Source organism: Dioscorea cayenensis, chromosome 15 (genome assembly GCF_009730915.1).
Source record: "Dioscorea cayenensis subsp. rotundata cultivar TDr96_F1 chromosome 15, TDr96_F1_v2_PseudoChromosome.rev07_lg8_w22 25.fasta, whole genome shotgun sequence".
Classification (NCBI taxonomy): domain Eukaryota; kingdom Viridiplantae; phylum Streptophyta; class Magnoliopsida; order Dioscoreales; family Dioscoreaceae; genus Dioscorea; species Dioscorea cayenensis.
This window is the reverse complement of record NC_052485.1, coordinates 4,473,622-4,494,417: the sequence shown is the minus strand read 5'-3', so window position 1 is coordinate 4,494,417 and position 20,796 is coordinate 4,473,622. Positions and strand designations below refer to the sequence as shown.

Here is a 20,796-nt window from a genome sequence, read left to right as displayed (position 1 = left end):
CGGTAGCGGACGTTGTAAATGTGTAAATGTTGTAAATCTTATAAATAAAGCGTAGCACAAGCTTATTTGAGTTGTGAACTTACGAGAATTTAAACATAGACCTAAGTAGGAAACACGATGGCAGGAGCACAAAGAGCGTCGTTGTAAAGCGATAGAAAATCTGTAAATAATGTTTAAGCAGCGACAGCGGTGTTTAAGAGGTACTCTTTAAAGCAATGACAGCGTGTGAAACAATAGAAAAGAGATTAAACGATACTACTAGTTACTCTTTAAGAAAACAATGACAACGGTGTTTTAAGAAAATGCGTAAAAGATGTTTTAAACGGTGACCCAGGGTACCATCTTGAGCAGCTTGATGTCGATCAGAAAGCATTCGATTTAAAGCAATAGCATATTTATTTTACATGATATAGACTTTAGTTAAGCGAGTCAACCATTATTTTAAACACTATGTGTACTGTTTAAACATAGCTTAAAATGCAGCGTACCACGAGGAGACTCCATGTTGAGTTGAGAGCAATTCATTGACGATGACAATATGTCTTCCCTCGCTGCGGTGGCGTATATTTCCCTTTTTGCCCTTGGGATGGAGGGAAAAATACCGCGATCACATCACGATCTGGTCCCAACCTCTGCTGCGCTACAAGCGTGCACTGTTTGCCTTTACGGCTGGCTGCATTTGTGCTTCCACATCTTCTCTTCTTCTGCTTCGTCTTCTTTTGTTCTTCAGCTTCATTTGGTTTGTGCTGTTGGTTTTCGCAGTATATGTTATGGAAAGTGTGGTATTGCTAGAATTGACGAGGAAGGGGTGCCCATGTTGCTTTACTTTCCGGACTTCTTGGGAGTTGAGTGTTAGGTGATGAGATATGTAATGACGATGGGGTCGCGAGAAGTTTCTCTTATCGTTAAGTTTCATCACACGAGATGGATGCTCAAAGCAGGTTTTGCCCGATAGAAAGCGAATCGTTGACTTCCAGCGCGGATGTGTCAGTCCGCTCCATCTTCAAATGTCTTTGTAGTTGATCTTGGCATGTCGAGGGGCAGAAAATGTGCCGTTGCGAGTCCTAATGAAAAGCGAGGTTTTACTGCGTTGTAAAGTTCGCCTATCTTAATTATTCGGTTGTGCGGAGTAAATTTATTGTGTGACTTATAGTAAAATGCGTTTGTTTAACGTATTGTACTAGTGGATCACGTTATTAGTTAAATGCTTAAGTGTTGTTAACGTTTAAATATTTAATCATGTATCACTTAGCTTGATATATTCTCAAAGCAGCATATTGATCTATTTGTGAAGTGTTGGGGAATTGATTGCGAGGTGCTCTTTCGTCACGTCCCAGCTGAGTGACCTACGGCGTGTGCTGTGTACCTATCCTCGTCCGAGATCATTTCGAGTCTGCGTCGTTGGATGTTGGACTGACGTTTTGACGATTAGTCGAACATTCCCGATGTACTTGAAAATCATCGCGATCAAAGAGGAAATTTTTGACTTCAATTTCACGCAAAGAGGCGACTTGTCGGGTGGCGCTGTGGAATGTCTTTCGCGGAGTGGTTGTGGGTGGGCGTATCGTGCATCAAAGAGTATAACAAAAATACTTCGAATCGAGACCATCCGGCTTCCGTCGCTGCACTTTGCCGGTGGTGGCGTAGGTTGACGTCGCATCAAAGCGTCCGATGGGTTAAGCGCCGCGAGTGATTGAGGCTTCGAGGGCCGAGTCCGTCCGAGCCGCCGACATATCGACGTGGAAGGACATATTCTTGGGAACATGGTGTCCACGTACCATGCTAAGCGAGGCTTGGTTGAGAAAAGAGCATGCGGGTGGTCCTCGGCAGCGGTGACATCCATTGCGTTGTTTGCTGGTATGTGGATAAGGTGGGTACGAGGCAAAATCGGCGGCGTTGCGATACGTGGAAAAGAGAGCGGTGGTCGTTTTGGCGATGCGTCTTTTTCTCTTTCGGTAGCGTGATGTATTGGCTGGGATTGAGAGGGCTTGCGGCTTAGCTGCTGTGTCTCGATGGTACCCGGCCTCAACTTGGAAAATATCAGTACACTCTCTCTTGGGTGCGAAAAGATGAAACAATGGTCCACGTCGTCGCCTTCGGTATGGTCGACGGCGAGAGCCCGATGCCGGTGGACTTGGATTCGTATCTAAGTTAGAAGCGATGCTTGCTACGAGGATGGAGATTATCAGTGAGATAATTACCTTCGTGTCGGACAGGTCCGAGGCCTTGTGAGCGCCAGTGCGAGAGTCTTCCCTTCTGCCACATGCATCGCATCTTGACGTTTGGAGCCATTTATGAAAGCCAATAGTCGGACTTGGGAAGGAGCGAGGGAGGAGTCCGTCTATATGCTTCCATCTAGGTAGGGCATCCACGGCTAAAGATTTCGATATCTGGTGAATGAGCGCAGGCCACATCACCGAAGCTCATCACGGTTGATTATCATCGGAGTATGGCGCGTTGGTCAGATTATCATTCGGGTGATCGCTGTGAGATGTATTCAGCGTCGTGGAGTGCTAATGCTTTGGATCAAGGAAGTCATTCTATCGAGTGGCGAAAATGGTCGACTCTCATAAGGTCGGCGAATGTTGGTTTACACTTAACATTTTAGTGTTACCCTTTAAACATTCTCAATCTTTTGTTTAATTACACTTGCATCGACTTTAAATATTAATCCTTTCGTTTAAATATTTACAATAATGTTTAAACATGTTTACGGATTATTTAACCATCATCAGCATCTTTTGTTTAACCTTATTTGCCGTGTTCAGTTGATGCATGTTATGTATGCGTGAGCAGCGAACAAATGGGAGACCTACTTAGCCACGAGACATACATTCGAGTAGCGATACGTTTGTTGAGGACGGTGAAATCTTACGTGTTAGTGGGTCGTGTCGATGATCGCTCTGATGTCGACCAGTCACGACGAACTTCTGTGGATCTCGCCATCGGAACTTGATTCGTATCGAAGGTGGCAAGTTTGCGTATCCGCCGCAAACACGCTATACGCGGTGAATAATGCGACAGACAGCAAAGCATACAGTGATTTATTAGCGGGTACTTCACATCGACAATTACAAACTTACGCTACAGGAAGCTATATTCCCCACATGCGAAGCGATGGCAGGCCTTGGGCGGAAATCGTGAGCTTCAGGCTATGCACCGCACGTGACGAGAGGCTGGGACGGGCCTGACGAAAAGAGGATCGAGTCGCTGTGCGTTTGATGTCGCGAGAGAGTTACATGCGGCCACGCCATGGATCGGTCACTGATCGACGATCTTCAGCAGCTGGCGGCCGACTAGGTATTGTTAATAGCAATGAGCGATGACAGGAAACATTGTGTATTGATGGAGTTGTTTCCATATTTAAACTCTTTACTTCTACCCACGATTGTGAATGTATTTAGCGAGACAGTTTGTTATTTTTAACGGATACATCAGTAATTTGATATTTCAACTGATGTTTAAACGATATATGGTATGTCTTAAAACAATAAACGGAAATGTACACAACTACAACGTAAATTAAACAATGAAATGGCAATGAAATTTAGCACCTACAATTGAAAACAAACAAACTTTACATTGAGATATGTGTGATCGATGGGCACTTCCATATTTATTATTTTTAAACAATAGATGCATTTAGTTAAAGCGAGCGATGTTGTTATTTAGATGGACCGTATTTTGAAATATTCGTGATGGTTTAAAGCGATATATTGTATATTTAAACAATGAAAGTGAAATGTACACAATTAGAGCGTAAATTAAACAATGAAATAGCCAGATGGAATTTAACCTACTTTCTGATTCAAAACAAACAAAATTTACATTAACATATACAAGTCATGCTCTTGACTTCACGAAAACAATGAATTGAGTTTGTCGGTTACATTCGATAAAATTGACATTCGGATATACGTGACATGTTCTTGAAAAACAAAAATTTAACTACTGCGCACCCAGTCGAAGCCACTGACGCCACGTATCCTGGGTAACATCTATGATCTCGAGGTAAGGAGCGCCCCTGCTGCATGGTAGCCGTAACTTCTCACACGAGTAATTCTTTCGATAACGCATGCGACGTGGCCATTGTAATCGACTTCCTTGTAGCGTGGGGTTTTCTATGCAGTGACAGTGGGTGCTTCTTGGTCGGCGCACACTGGGAACTCCATGTCGGCCACTGGTGTCGAGATAGAGATTTCCATTGTCGAGATATGCAAGTCGAGATTATAATAGCGATTCATCTAAGCGGATATTAATAGGACATAATTAAAGAACTTACCATGTCAGCGCGTCCTTATCGTACCGGACGCGAAGAATAATGCTGTATTCTTGTTTATCATTGTCGGGGCGGCGGCGATAGGAGTGGCCATTCATGATTATCGGGAGGATGACAATTTGAACTTCACTGCGGTTTACTTGAGCATCCCGATCATAGCCATAATTGTGTAGTCGTGTCGTCTTCACGCTTGGCATAAAAGCTATGGCCAGTCACGGTGATGAGGCAGCGCTGTCTTGTAAGGATATGGCTCTTTGCTTCGGCGACTTTTTGTATTAGTGCATCTGGCGTCCATCACATCATCGATGACCATCTCCCTTCCCCTCAGCCGGCGTAGTATAATTTGTCACGGCGCTGTGGCAAATGGCGTCGTTCTTCCACACATGCGGTCTTTCGAGATAGCGATACTAGATATAATAAGACCATATTATAAATATTTAAATGATATTATCAATTGTTACATGATATTATATATAATTAAATGTTAAATGAGACAAATTAAACGATAACATAAAAAGGTATTAAACACTATTAGGTAATTGTTAAACACTATAATAAAACCTTTTAAAACAATATCATAAAAACTTTACTTACCCGATCAGCACGGCGGTTGAGGAAGATCCTCATCAACTCCTCGCTCGTATTTGATTAAAACGACTCAGCCAACCCATTTCTTCTTCTTTCGAATAAAAAGCTTTCCGAGTCAGTACGGTCCAATGTTTTGATTGGCCTTGATCATCTCTCTCGTTGCTCGGTCGGGGTCTTCGAGCAGCATCTTCCTGTCGATGCGGGGGACGATGGCGGCGGCGATCAACTGCAGACATCCTTGCATGGTTGTTCTTGTTGTGGGATTGTGTATCAGCTTCGATCGCGGGACGACGGCGGCAAGATCAACCGCATGATCACATCCTTAAATGGTTCTTGTTGTGGCGGGATTGTGTCCCGCTATGCTGCGCGATCTTGTCGGCCACGTCCACGGGCCAGCGGCAGCGGATTCGGCGATCTTCTCAACCCGTGGCCATGACAACGGCTCATTGGGAGACACACCCTTAACTTGTTCTTGATCTTCATTGATAGGTCCATCTTTGATGCCGTCAATCTCGGCTAGGTTCCACCGTAGTCGAGATTTCATCGAGAAGAGAGTCAGCCCGCCTTCTCAGCAGGCAGCACGACGTCGTCTCACGATGTCCTTCATCAACAACGGATCTGCACCGATGGTGTTGCATATTGTTTCATCGTTAGCCGGCGGTGGAGAGCGAAGCGATGTGTTCTCCTCTTTTTCGCAAGTCTCTTCGAATGTGCGTCAGCTGGGAATGACCTTCCCGATGATGCCCTCGTCGTCAAATTCCGACGCCTCGTTCGTCCGTGTGCTTTGCGAGGGATGGAGCGGCAGTTAGTGAACGTCCTTCGGGGCCTACCGACACTGGCGACAAGCCGACTGGATCATCAATATCCGCATGCTGCGCATAAGAGTTGCGGTGACATCCTCGCCTTTAATGTCACCGATTGACTGCTGAGTCGGAGGGTTTCTGCCATGGTCGGGGCTGCCACACTCGGGGACCGCTCGTTGTCGTGGTAGGGGGTTGTTGCAATCTGCTGGGGTGGGGAGGGCTTCTCCTGGCGTCGAGGAATGCGTCGCGTGGTGGGTCGGAAGTAGGAGAGCAGGCGTCCAGTAGCGCACGATGAAGGCTACCCTCTCATCGTCGCCTTGAGCAGTGGTTCCCAGAGCAATGGCGATCCATCCGGCTGAGTTGGCTCGACAAATATTTCTTCTTAGACGATTCAGCGGAACCATTTCGGGAAACTAACATATATAAACCAAACAATTTCGTGAAATCATTCATTTTAAACTATAAAAACTATATTTAAAAGCAAGTGTTTATATATTTAAGCGTTATAGAATATAATTAAAGCTGAGAAACAAAATATTTAAATCAAGTATGAATAAGAGTTAAACTGGTAAATACTAAAGTTAAGACGCTAAATAAAATGTTTAAAGCGTTAAAGACTTATGTTAAACATTGTCCATGATTTATTACCTCTTTTCCATCGAGTGACGACAAGCTCGCTTTCTCACGCGTCGCTTGCTAGAGTAAGTACTTTCACCAGTAGCACGAGCATCCTTGGGATCTTGCTCGAGAAACTGGGACTTTCTTCCCGTTCGGTCATTTCGTAGAAACAGACGCTTAGCTCGATAGAGCAACCCTTCATGTGTACCACATGTTGGTCTTCTTCCGGCAGCATCTATCTCTTGCACTCGGTGCGGTTTGCCATGGAATATCCTCCATAAGCCACTAGTCGTCGCTGCGCCCATGCAGATCGCCCCATGGTTGGTAGATCATCGGCGTAATCAGCGATCCGATTCGGAACCGAGCATGATGTATTTGGGAAGAGGGATTTGTCCCCATGAGGTACACCATCGAGTTTGACGAAATTATCTTCTTCTCCCTCTGTCGAACAAGTTGCATGTGAGTGCTCTCTGATGAAGTCTCGATGTCTCTCGTAGGTCTTTGATAGATACCGCCCTTCGAACGCCCTGACCTGGTTTTGTTCTTTCCTGAAGACCACCGCTGCGTCGCCATCGCAACGCAGACTCAAGCACGAGGGCCACATCTTGAGGTCCGAAACTCCAGCAGGCTTTCCCCCGATCCTCGAATTTATTAGTGCGACCATCGTACCTTTGCAAAAAAGAGAGAATCAGAAGGGCTCTCTCTTGGTATATAGCTTCTAGCTCAGTGAGCTGCAAAAGCGGTGTCCGTCCGAATAATCTCCCGATGTGTCGAGGGGTCATGTTATTTTTCATTCACTAAAGTCTCCACTACCGTGTCAAATAGCATCGACATTAACTAGGTTGACCGCCATAATCACAAGCTCGCGGCAATAACAACACATTCAACATGCAAGTATTGATAAAAAGTTTAGCCGGAAATATAAGGTTTTAAAGCGGTAAACTCTCGCTATTAAGAGAGATATAAAATGTTAAATAGAGACCCATTTTGTTAAACAGAGGCGAGAATACTTAAGCAGGGACAACAAATGTTAAAGCTGTAACATCTCATTTCTTAAACGTCAACCTCGTTTTGTAAAAGCTGCAAACCATATCAAACGAAAGCGAGAAATGTACATTATAAATATTACACAAATCATAACAATCGAAAAAACTAATTCGATAGTGTATACATACGAAAATGCAAAACAAAACAAAACCCCAGCCGAGAAATCTCCCTGCAGACTAACAAAACCCCGATCGAAATCCCCCTGCAGACTTGATATCTTCCAACAAAAAGCAGAGCACAAAACAAAACCGAAAAATCTTTCTTTATGTAGCACGCTAACATAAAACCATACTCAATACCTTAGATTTCAAATCGATGAAATGCCAACTAGTTGGCTGGAGGACTTCTCCTTCGAGATACCGGTGGAAAAGGGAAAAGGCGATGAAATGTCCCGATTACAGAGGCTTGCCGCAGAGAGACAACTTCCGGAGACGAGCTTTCGAAATGGAAAAGTCAAGACGTGAGTTGAGAAAAAGCAATTAAACGGCTCCAATAAATTCGTCTCTCGGGGTTACCCTACGGAAAACCGCCCACTTCCTCTCAAATCGCCGAGATGGCTGCAGCCACGACTCCCCATGCAAGGGCATTTTCGTCCAAAAAATTTGAAACTCACTCCGTTCACATCCGTTACAGGGTTTGGGGGTTTGAAAAACATAGAGTTTAAAAGGAGGGGGATTTTGGGGATTGCAAAACTAATGGGGTGTTTTTGACAATTTTACAAACTTAAAGGGTTTTTTTTGGCAATTTCCACTAAAAATTAAAAATATATAAAATAAATATTAACTCATTGAAAACAAAGTAGTTATCTCATACTCAATAAATACATATCTACATATACATATATAATAAATGGACTATAATTGTGATTACTACTGCAGGACAATTCAAAAATAAAATAAATAAAAAAACATCACATCTCAAAACTCAATGAAACATATTTTTTATTAAAAAATCATGGAGTTAAAAAAAAAATTCACTGGTTTGTTTATTCAATATTATCCTCAAAATAAACTCAAATTATTATTTGAAAATAATTTAATAATTATTAAAAAGGAAGCTATAATCTTTATCCAACAAGCCACTCAAAATCTCAAATATAAGTCGAAGCAGATCTTGCAACTGGGTCGGATTCGGGTTTAACTCAAACCCGATAACAAGTTAACTCCCTTTAATTTATGAGTAATGCTATATTGAACGAACAAACCACGACGAACCCGACCCACATGGTCGATATGGTGGCGTGAGACTTTTCGATAATTTATAAATAAACTAAAAAGGGAGAAACACCCACGTGATGCACTCCCTTCTCTCTTTCTCGTTTGGTTCTCTCTTTCCCTCCCGGCCAGCGTTTCCCTCCCCTTTTTCCGGCTTCGTCCCGGCCGCGGCTTCCCTCCGCCGATCCCTCCCTGAAAGAAATCACAAGTGAATTGAATTGACCGAACTCAATTTTTTCTGCTCTTAGATTACTTCTCAGTTATATAGCCAAGACATTACATAAGATCCAAGGAAGTAGGACCTGCCCAACACCCCTATTGACGCGGTTGAGCAGATCATCACGTTCCCCGAGGGCTGGTCACAAGCCTAAATTCACGCCACACATAACACACGATTACATGATAGTTGACCCAATGACTCAACACAAATTACAAGATACGACACGCTATTTTCTTTTAACAGTCCCCCTCAATCACAGCCTCGTTGTACTAGGTTGAGATTGTGGCAAATCTGCGTGAATAGAGCCTTGGGCAACGCCTTGGTAAAAACATCAGCTAGCTGGTCCTTTGAAGAAATGAAACGAACATTTAGTGCTTGACGAGCAACTTGTTCCCGGACAAAGTGAAAATCCACCTCTATGTGCTTCGTGCGAGCATGGAACACTGGATTGGACGTGAGATACGTTGCACCAAGAATGTCACACCACAGTATAGGCGCTGAAGACTGATAAATGCCAAGCTCTCTGAGTAAGGTCTGAAGCCATATGAGTTCAGCTGTCACATTTGCAATGGCCTTGCATTCGGCTTCAGTGCTAGATCTCGAGACGGTTTGCTGTTTTCGTGAACTCCACGATATAAGATTTGATCCCAACAGTGCATGAAACCCACTAGTGGAGCGTCGATCTTGAGGAGAGCACCTAATCGGCATCGAGAACGACTCAATATATCATTGGTTGATTCTTTGAATTTTCGATCCATGACCATCTGTCCCCTTCACATACGGAGTATTCTTTTGATGACTTTCCCAATGTTTGTCCGTGGGTGTCCGAATAAATTGACATACTCTATTTACTACAAAAAGAGATCTGGTCTTGTTATGGTCGTCATCGTAGCCCTCCGACAATGCTCTGTCATCTGAAATTGATTTTTCACCGTTAACTCGATCCACTGATCTCTGGTGATTTCTCATTGGTTGCCATGGGGGTGGAGATTGGCTTGCACTTATCCATGTTGGCTCGTTTCAGAAGATCTTGAGCATACCTTCTTTGTGACAGTACAACTCCACCTTTGTCAGGAATAACCTCTACACCAAGAAAGTAGTTTAGCTCTCCCAAGTCCTTCACTGCAAAATCCACTGTCAATTGTTGAATAAGTTTGTCAGTGGCAACTGAGGATGAGCTCACAATAATTATATCATCAACATAGATCAGCATGTACATTATGAGTGAATTTTGCTTAAGAATAAACAAAGACGCGTCAGCTTGTGATGGACTGAACCCCAAGCTCAGTAGTTTGTCAGTCAGACATGAGTGCCAAGCACGGGGGGCTTGTTTCAGTCCATATAGTGCTTTGTTGAGCTTGCAGATGTAATTTGAAGGTACTTGTGAGCTCTCATAACCAGGGGGTTGAGACATATAAACTTCTTTCAGAAAACCATGCAGGAAGGCATTTTGCACATCTATCTGCCTCATCTTCCAACCTCTGGAAATAGCCAGTGAGATAATAACTCTAATGGTGGTTGGTTTAACCACTGGACTGTAAGTGTCTAGATAGTCAACCCCATACCTTTGCTTGAATCCTTTGGCTACTAACCTGGCTTTATAGCGATCCACAGAACCATCGGCCTTCCTCTTGACCTTGAACACCCATCTGCTGTCAATAAGGTTCACTCCTTTCTTTGGAGGAACAAGTGTCCAGGTCTGATTTTTTTGTAATGCTGAATATTCAGTATCCATAGCTTGTTTCCACTGATCATGTTGCATTGCTTCAACATAAGTACTCGGTTCTGCAGGTATATGCTTTGTCGATCGTGTGTGAGCTCATCGCACAATATCGCATGGGGTTCCCATCTGCAGTACTCTTTGGGTTTGACAATATTGTCTCTAAGCCTTGTTCTCATTGGGTGATGTGGTCGTTGAGCATCATTGTCTTTCGAGGGCTCTCGACATAAGAGTGGCTGCCGCTGAATTTTCCGTTAGAGTACTGGGAGAACCTGCAATTTCAGAAATAGCTATACCAATTTGATCAACAACATTTTCATTAGGTCCATTGTCAGTAGATAAATCATCAACCACTCGAATCGCTTTGATGGAGTTCATCGAAGGAGATGTTGACGGGGTTCTCTGTCTTCGGGTTTGTGTCAGTCAGGTAAGATTCGGTGTATTGGTTTGGATTTGTGACAGAGGGAAGTAGCACTGGTTGGTGAAGTGTTTGTGTAGGAAAATTGGGATCCCGATGTTGTTGAGTTTGGAAGGGAAAAACATTCTCATCAAAAAAATAACATCTCGAGAGATATAAATTCTCCCGCTTTGTCGATCAAGGCATTTGTAACCCTTGTGACTAGCACTATAACCGACAAACACACATTCTTTGGATCTGAAGCTGAGTTTGTTTGGGGTGTAAGCTCTCAGGTTGGGCCAGCATGTACACCCAAACACTTTCATGAATTTGTAGTCAAGCTTTACTCCAAGGAGACGGTGTAAAGCTGTGTCTCCATGGATCACATGACTTGGCATCCTATTAATGAGGTAGCAAGCAGAGTGAAAAGCTTCATCCCAAAATCGAATTGGCATAATAGATTGAGCTAAGAGTGATATGCCTGTCTCAACTATGTGTCTGTGCTTTCGCTCAACAAGACCATTATGTTGATGTGTGTGAGGACTAGAGATTCGATGTGTTATGCCTACGCGAGTAAAGTGCTTGTGCAATCGGTGGTATTCACCACCCCAGTCTGATTGTACAGCAAGAATTTTTCTACCTAGTAATCGTTCAACATGACATTGGAATTGAAGAAAAATGGATTCTACATCAGACTTGTTTTTGAGGAAATAAATCCAAGAAAACCTGCTGTAATCATCAACAAAGCTTACATAGTAGCGATAGCCACTTACAGAGACTCGAGCTGGTCCCCAAACATCGGTGCGTACCAGTTCAAGAGGGCTTGATGAAACATGTGAGGAAAGAACAAAAGGCAATTGATGAGCCTTGGTTTGCTGACAAGCACTACAAACACTAGACTCTTTATTTTGGACTACAACAAGGCTATTCTCTGCTAAGATCTGATGAACAACTGCAGGTGCAGGATGTCCCAGTCGACGATGCCAAAGTTCAGAAGAGGCTTTGACAGAAATAAGGGCTCGCCTGGGTGGATTATTTGGAATGTTGTAGAGGCCATCTTGACAGATTCCCTTAAGAAGAATGTTCTTTGTGGCCCGGTCCTTGATAAGAAAAAAATTAGGGTGAAACTCTATGTAGGCATCATTGTCGGAAACAAGTTTGTGGACAGAGAGAAGGTGTCTATTGATTTTCGGTACATGTAAAATGTTTTTCAGTTTTAAAGGGCGACGAGCAGTAGTAATCGATGAATTACCAACATGAGCAATGGACAAACCTGCACCATTGGCGACTTGAACACGATCATTGCCGGTGTAGCACTCCTTGGTTGTCAGGCACTTTAGGTCGTTGGTGATGTGATCAGTTGCGCCCGTGTCTGCATACCAGTTGGAGTCGATGGTGTAGCTGTTGGTTGCAGCTGCAGCAACCTGGGCGTCGTTAGCAACATAGTTGTGATCGAAGCGGTGATAACAACGAGATGCATCATGATTGTCGCGGAAGTAAATCTGGCAGAGCTGTTTCTTCCAACCCTGGTTCGAATTCCCCTGATTGGGGCTTTTGCCCGAAGTGTGCCCACCGGAATTCCGGTTGTCGCTATTGCCACGGCCACAACTATGGCCGCGGCCGCCGTTACTGCCGCCTCCGCGTCCTTGGGTCATGTTCACTTGATTCACTTGAATGTTGGTGTTATTGTGCTCGAGTCTCAGCTCATAGTTGAGCATGTGAGCGTAGACGTCGTTGATGGTGATAACGTCGGTCCGCGTGGTGAGGCTTGTCACGAGGGGATCATACTTTGGCCCCAGTCCTCGCAGCATGTAGGCGATCACCTTATCATCTTCTAGGCTCTTGCCGATCACTGCGAGTGTGTCGGCGAGCCCTTTGACCTTGCGAAAGTAGTCGTTAACGGAGATGTCCTTTTTCTGGATTGTCGCCAGCTGCATGCGGATTTGCATAACTTGAGCTCGCGAACTAGCCGCGAACGCCCTTTCGATGGCACACCAAACTTCGCGAGCAGTGGAGCAACCAACAACCTGAGCGAGTACTCCGTCGGTGAGAGACGAGAGGATTGCACTCATCACAAGCTAGTCTTGCTGGTACCAACGGTTGTACTCCGGGTTGGCAAAGGGTCACGCGATGCCATCGGTACCACTCTGCGTGATGATGGACACCGGACGCGTGTTGGTGTCGTCGATGTACCCCATGAGCCTTTGGCTCCTCAGGTAGGGGAACAGTTGCGCCGTCCACAGGAGGTAGTTGTCACCGGAGGGCTTGACGGTGATCATTTGGTTGAACGCCGGGACTGGAAGGATTCCAGCCTGCGTCGTTGAGGAATCGGAGATGACAGCGCCGGCGCTGTTGTTATCAGCCATGATTGAAGTGGAGAAAGAGGATTAGCGTAGAGTAGATCGGGGCTCGGATACCATGAAAGAAATCACAAGTGAATTGAATTGACTGAACTCAATTTTTTCTGCTCTTAGATTACTTCTCAGTTATATAGCCAAGACATTACATAAGATCCAAGGAAGTAGGATCTGCCCAACACCCCTATTGACGCAGTTGAGCAGATCATCACGTTCCCTGAGGACGTGGTCACAAGCCTAAATTCATGCCACACATAATGCACGATTACATGATAGTTGACCCAATGACTCAACACAAATTACAAGATATGACACGCTATTTTCTTTTAACACTCCCCAGCTCCCGGCGCCCGTCCTGGCCGCTATTTCCCTCCCGGCCGGCGCTTCCCTCCCCAGCTCCCGGCTCCGTCCCGGCGACGGGAGCGGCGACCGGAGAGGGAAGCGACGGGAGCGGCCACCGGAGAGGGAAGCGATGGGAGCGGCCACCGGAGAGGGAAGCGACAGGAGCGACCACCGGAGAGGGAAGCGACGGGAGCGGCAACCGGAGAGGGAAGTGACGGCAACCGGAGAGGGAAGTGACGGGGGAGGAGGAGGTGGCTTGAACGGCCGCCGAGAGAAGGGGAGGGAAGCGGCGGTCGCCATGACCGGGAGATGCCCTAATTTTTCGAGAGAGAGAGAGGACCCCGAGAGAGATGCCCTACTTTGTTTCTCCCCTTTTTAGTTTTTTAAATTTTTATTTTTAAATTAAAAAAAAAATCAAATGTCCACGTCACCAGCCACATCAGTTGTGTGACTGGTTCGTGTGCTTTGTTCATTCAATATAGCATTACTCTTAAATAAACCAAATATATTGACTCGTTGAGCTTTCGATGCCCTAGTAACAAACCCTACACCCTTTGCGTTCTCTCGCTCGGCGAAGGTAGAGCAGCGGTGCGAGCAGCGGTGCGAGCCGCGGTGAGAGAGATTGGTGGTGGATCATGGCGGACCATGATGGGAGGTACGATGGCAACAATGATGGTTATGGAGACTATGGTGCCAGCGAACGAAGTGGTGGCGGTAGTGGTTTTGATGAATTTGGAGATCCCAAATCCTAAGTAATCGTCTTCTCTATATCTTGCAATTCGATTGATTTTTTGTTCTTCGAGGGTGTGACATTCGCTTAGTTTTTTTTTTAAATGCGAATCGTGTGGTTTCTTTTTGCAAGGGGTGTGAATTTTATGAAATTGCGGGAGAGGTCAACTAGGGTTTGTGATTTCTTGGATTTTATTGTAGGCAATTCTAGTACTGGAGTTTTTTTTTAAGAGAATTTTGTTTGATGTTTATGTGCCGATTTTGTCTTTTTTTTTTTCAATAATTTGTTTGAGTTGGGGCTTTTGTGTGATCGTGTGAAAGGGGAACTAGGGTTCTGGTTTTCTTCATTGTTTGTATGTCCGAATAGTCTTTTTCCTACCTAACAAAAATCTTAGATGAGCTAGGGTATATAGTTTTCTATAGCTTCGATTCTTACTGCCGGATATCCTTTTTCTTGAAGATTTTATTAGTTGTGTTTATGACTGAAATCCCTCTTTTATTTTCCTAGAAGTTTATATGGCTTTTGTGCAATTGCGGGAGAGTTGAATTAGCACTTATGGGTTGATTTATTTATTCATTTTTAAATTTTTTATGCTGGTGATTGAATTGAAATTTCCTTTTTTGGAGGGGGTTTTCTTTTCTTTTTCTTTTTCCAAAGATTGCTAAGTTAATTCTTGAATTGCAGTATGATTCTCATGAACATGAAAGGGGGTCCTCAAGAAGCAGAGACAGGGAGAGGGAAAAGGAGAAGGAAAAGGATAGAGATAGAGATAGGGATAAAGAGAGAGATAGAGAGAGAGAGGGAGCGGGATGACAGAGGGTGGATAAGGAAAAGGATAGAGATAGAGAACTGGACAGGGATCGGGACCGCCATCATCGGGAGAAGAGTGAGATGAGAGATCTGATGACTGTCACTGGCGTCATAGTTGAGATTATTATAGGTATATTGCTTACCTTTCCCCTTAGGGGGCGTTTGGTTCACGGTAATGTGCAAACATTACCGGAATCAGTAATCTGCTCGATTACCATGTTTGGTCTTATAGCGATGGTAATGTTGATGGTAATGTAAAATTACCAATAGTGAAATATTACCAAGTAAGGTGGTAATCACATTACCACCAAAACAGTGTCCATCCAGATTACCAAGTTGGTGGTAATCCGACATGTATTTTTTCCAATTATACCCCCCACTCATTTAATCTAATTCCTTATTACACTCCCTAGTTTTTTTATTTTTCCTTTATTATTTTTTTAATATTATAATTTAATTATTTATTTATCTAAATACTTTAAATTAAGTTTTTTTCAAATTTTTTTATACGTAGGGATATTTTTGATAAATACAAATATATTTTTAAAAAAATTGTGAAAAAAATTATCTTTTATATTATAATAATTATTTATTTATCTAAATACTTTTAAATTAAGTTTTTTTCAAATTTTTTTATATGTAGGGGTATTTTTGGTAAATACAAAGGTATTTTTAAAAAAATTGTAAAAAAATAATTTTTTTGATATTATAATTTAATTATTTATTTATCTAAATACTTGAAATTAAGTTGTTCAAATTTTTTTATACATAGGGGTATTTTTGGTAAATACAAAGGTATTTAAAAAAATTGTAAAAAAACTAATTTTTTGATATTATAATTTAAATTATTTATTTATTTAAATACTTTAAATTATATTTTTAAAAATTTTATATGTAGGGGTATTTTGATAAATACAAAGGTATTTTAAAAATTGTGAAAAAAATAATTTTTAATATTATAATTTAATTATTTATTTATCTAAATACTTTAAATTATATTTTTCAAAATTTTATATGTAAGGGTATTTTGGTAAATTTGACATATTATTGTGGTGATTACTATGACTAACCAAACATAGTAATGAAAGATTACTAGTAATATAAATTCTCAACCAAACATGGTAATCTCACATTACCACAACATTCCCAGGCATATAACATTCCCGATCATATTACCATGGTAATCTCATTACCATGGTAATATATCATTACTGTGAACCAAACGCCCCCTTAGTGTTATACTTGTTTGTTTGTTTTCCATTTATGAGTGGCATTTATTTATTTTGTTTTATTTTTGTTCTACAATGGATCGGTAGCCCTTACTATACCTTTTCAGCCACCAAAAGTTTCTTTTATCCAAGCAATTTGTTGGTTATAGAGTAATTAAAGCCAACAATGAGTTAAAATTAACTATGGTAAGTTTTAGATACTTTTGTGCAAGGTTTAAAAAGGTGAAAGGCATACATAGACGTGTTTTGCTTTTATGAGGCTAGGCGCGGTCGTGAGGCGTAAGGCTTAACAAAAACTTAAAATTGTAAATAATAATTGACAAAATAGACTAAATAATCATAAAATTCATTAAAATAATTGATTCATTGTATTTAGAGAGTGTGTTTTGATTTCATATCTTTGATTTCATTGGATTGGATATGATTATCAATCATCATTAAAAATAATTATTTATATAATATGTTATCAAGAAAATAATTTTAAGTAATTTGTAGATAATGAATAAAGAATAATAGTTAATTTATATTAATTATTAGTGTTAAATTAATATTTAAATTATAAATATTTTTAATAATTCTTAACTAGAGAGATCGGTAGTGAACAACTGAACATCTTTGATAAATTATTAAAATATATATTTTATAATTAATTATTATTTTGGAATAATCTCAGCCGTTGATGATTTGATGATTGTTAAAAAACCCTAGCTTCCAATGTACACACTGTCTCTTTCCTCTCATCCCATCCGTCCATCTCATCATCACCACACTCTTCCGATTCCGAAGCAGACCCCAGGTCCTCAACGAAACCCGCCACCACCAGCTCAAAGCAATCCCCCACCACCACTGGCATCCCCCTTCCGCCATTGTCCGTGTTCTCTCCGGTCTCTGTGACCGCCCCTTTCTGAAACTTGGCCACTTGCTTTTCTTTTCTTCATGGTCGTACGTCTCGAGGCTCACGGCCTTAAGGCTGAGCGCCTCGCCCGGTTGAAGCGTAGTCTCCGCCACTGGTCATAGTGGCGCCTCACCTTGAGGCGTACGCCTCGTTCTCCTTTTTAAACCTTGCTTCTGTGTAATTGCTTTAAACTTAAAATTCTACTATGCCTTATTGTACTCATTTGGTGTTGTTAGTGTGTGCTCTCTATCTGGTATGTGTCTGAATTTTCCATTTCTTTATTATTATTATTATTATTTTTATCAAACTGCTCTATTTCTGTTTTTAATTGATATGTTAATGGGATAATGTTGGTTTGGTTGATTATTGTCTTTATGAGGCAAGCCTTGTATGCTTATTTTGTCTTTTGGATATCATGCTTAACTTTTCATATGAATTGCCCATTTTGTGTTTTATTTATACTGTGCAAGTTTTCTTTTTCTAAGTTCATGAACATGGCAGGCACAGGGACTTTGAAAGAGAAAGGGAGGGGCGTCGTAGGCATAGGTCTCGATCTAGTTCAAAAGGTAGATCTGATCACAGATCAAGATCACGATCTCACTCAAGATCAAAGAGGTAAATCATAACGTAAAACTATAGGGTTGCATTTTGTGATCTGGGTAATTATGGACTTTCAACTTTTTATTTTTGATGTTGAACTGAAAGTAACCATAGAATGCTGAATTTTGTAGCATACTGTGTGAGATATCATATAAAGAAGACACACAATTAGGCAATTGGTCATTCTTTAATTTTATTATTGCAAAATTAAGGATTGATATTTTATGACTTAAATTATGTTTTCACTTTGCAAAGGGTGAATTCTTGCGTCATATGTGGACAATTCTTTCTTGGTATAAAATATCCAACAGTAGGACAAGGATACCTCCAAAATGTATGGTAAACTACTTTGGTGTGCTTTAGGTGATGAAGGTAGTAGTTTTTGAAATTGTGTCGGTGGGAAAATTTATTTGGAGTTGATGAAAATTTTAACTTAGGCCTTGTTTGGATTAGCTTAATAAAAAAGTGCTTTTTTTTAAATTTGGTAGAAGGACTTTTAAAAAAAGTGCTTATGAGAGTAAGTTAAGTGCTTTTTTATATTTTTATGTTTGGATATGTTAATATAGAAGCACTTTTATATATGTAAAGTTGTTTGGATATGCATTCTTGAAAGGACTTTTTTCAATGTCAAATTACTAAAATGGGCCTTCATTGGTTTATTATAATAACACTAATTCTAATACTAATATACTAACATACTAATATTAATACAAATATAATAATAATATTAATATGAATACAAATACTAATTAATATACTAATTATAGTATATGAATACTAATACGAATACTAATATATTAATACAAATACAAATATACTAACATACTAATATTAATACTAATATACTAATAATAATAATATCCTAATAATTATAATAATACTAATATACTAATATATTAATAATAATACTAATATGAATACAAATACTAATATACTAATAATAATACTATTACTAATACAAATATACTAATATACTAGTACTAATACTAATATACTAACATACTAATACTAATATATTAATGTACTAATTCTAACACTAATACTAATGTACTATGATTATAATTATAATTATAATCATAATTATTATTATTGAAAAAACAAAAAATATAAAAGCATAGTCATTTCTTTATTTGATAAGGGTAACCTAGTAATTTAATAACTCCAAAATAGCTTCTAAGAAGTGTTTTTTCCAAAAGCACCACAAGACTAGCTTCTCAAAAAAGCTGTTTTTCAGCTTTTTTATCAGCTTTTGCTTCTGCAGAAAAGCTAATACAAACATGATTTTTTGAGCCCAGAAGTGCTTAACTTATAAAAAAGCACTTCTGAGCTTTTCTAAATTTCTAATAATGATGGATGTATTAATATTAATAATTTTTAAAAATTAATTATTAGATTCAATTATTAAATAATTAAATCTTGTGGAAGAATGTTAGTGGGATAACTTTGGGTTGTTTTGTCTGGAAATGAGGTTTATCCCCAACCACACACCCTTAAGTATATGTTCCTCACCAAGAAATTATCACCTCATTTCAGATAGAAATTTAAATTTGGTTTGAATTTTAACTACTGCAAGATTGTCTAGATAGGAGTTGATAATGTTGAACATTTTTAAAACTGGTTGCTAGAATTAACTTTTCATTATATGCTCTTTGAATGAAAGGTGTCAAGTCCATTTGCTTAACCAAGTGCATGCAATTTTTGTTCTCTCTACCAATTTGTTGAAATTTTCATGGCGTGTTGATTTTAATTGTGTGCTTATTATATGTATAATTTGTATTTGGTTGCCCCGAGCAATTATTTTGTCATGGCTTGCTTGAAGAATAGCTAGTTGTGTTAATGTTTTTGTGTGCATGGATAATTAACAATGACCTGGTGGAATTGCAGTTCATCTCTTGTTTTGTATTTAACTTCAAATGTTAACTCATTCTTGTCCATGTTACACACAAACAAAGCTATGTTGTTTTTCCACTACCAATAAAAATAGATAAACTAATTACTTTGTGTGAGGTTATCAAATTTTAGTTGTTCCAATTTTGTGTTGGTTTGAATTTTTCCATTCCTGGGATGTTTCCAAATATGTTTCCTTTGGCAACTGGCCAGGTTATTGACCCTTTTTTTTTGTGTCACTAAGTTGAAATTTACTCGTTTTACTTATATGTATGTATTGAAATATTTCTTGTGTGCATCATGCAGTTCCCAGCTTTATCTGTGATGCCGGTTCAGGCAATGACACAACAGGTATGGTAATAACAATTTTAAGTTGGTGCCATATTGGTTAACAATTTCATGTTGGTTGCTTCCTAATTAAATTGTATTCTTGACAGGCAACTCGACATGCTCGTCGTGTGTATGTTGGAGGTCTTTCACCTACTGCAAATGAGCAGGTTCTTTGTTCACCTTGAATTTAATATTTTGTTTGTCCTGTTCTTGTGAAGTGATTTTTGTAGATGCATCCTTTCTTTGTATTAACAATCACTTTGCCATATCTTTGTGTTCTACTTGTAACATATTAGATTTTTTGTCACCTTTTTTTAAAAACTGGGGAATCTAATATTTTATCGTTTGCAGTCAGTTGCTACTTCAGCCAAGTGATGTCTGCTATTGGAGGGAATACTGCTGGTCCAGGTTTGGTTTCTTATAATGGGTTTTACTAGTGATGCTTCCTTCTTTTATCTATACATCAGTGATCATCTTTATCTATTTATTATTTAATTATGTAGGTGATGCTGTTGTTAATGTGTATATAAATCATGAAAAGAAGTTTGCTTTTGTGGAGATGAGATCAGTTGAAGAAGCAAGTAATGCCATGGCCTTGGATGGGATCATTTTTGAGGTAGGGATTACTCCTGAATCAAGTGAATACTTTCTATCTAGATAAGGTACAAGGTTTTACAGCTCCCTATGCCCAAATCACTTAGTTGTGGCCACTTGCCATACGCTTGTTGGC

General features: G+C 40.4%; 1 long non-coding RNA gene across 2 annotated transcripts; it reads left to right on the top strand.

The window, feature by feature from the left end:
* Positions 1 to 19,899: 19,899 nt before the first annotated feature.
* Positions 19,900 to 20,766, top strand: LOC120276706. Of its 2 annotated transcripts, none has more exons than XR_005541356.1 (5): positions 19,900 to 19,949; positions 20,043 to 20,087; positions 20,174 to 20,233; positions 20,422 to 20,474; positions 20,570 to 20,766. It is a non-coding gene; the product is annotated as an uncharacterized LOC120276706 (long non-coding RNA). The 2 variants fall into 2 exon arrangements; XR_005541355.1 differs by having other exon boundaries at positions 20,418 to 20,474; positions 20,570 to 20,765.
* Positions 20,767 to 20,796: the final 30 nt, after the last annotated feature.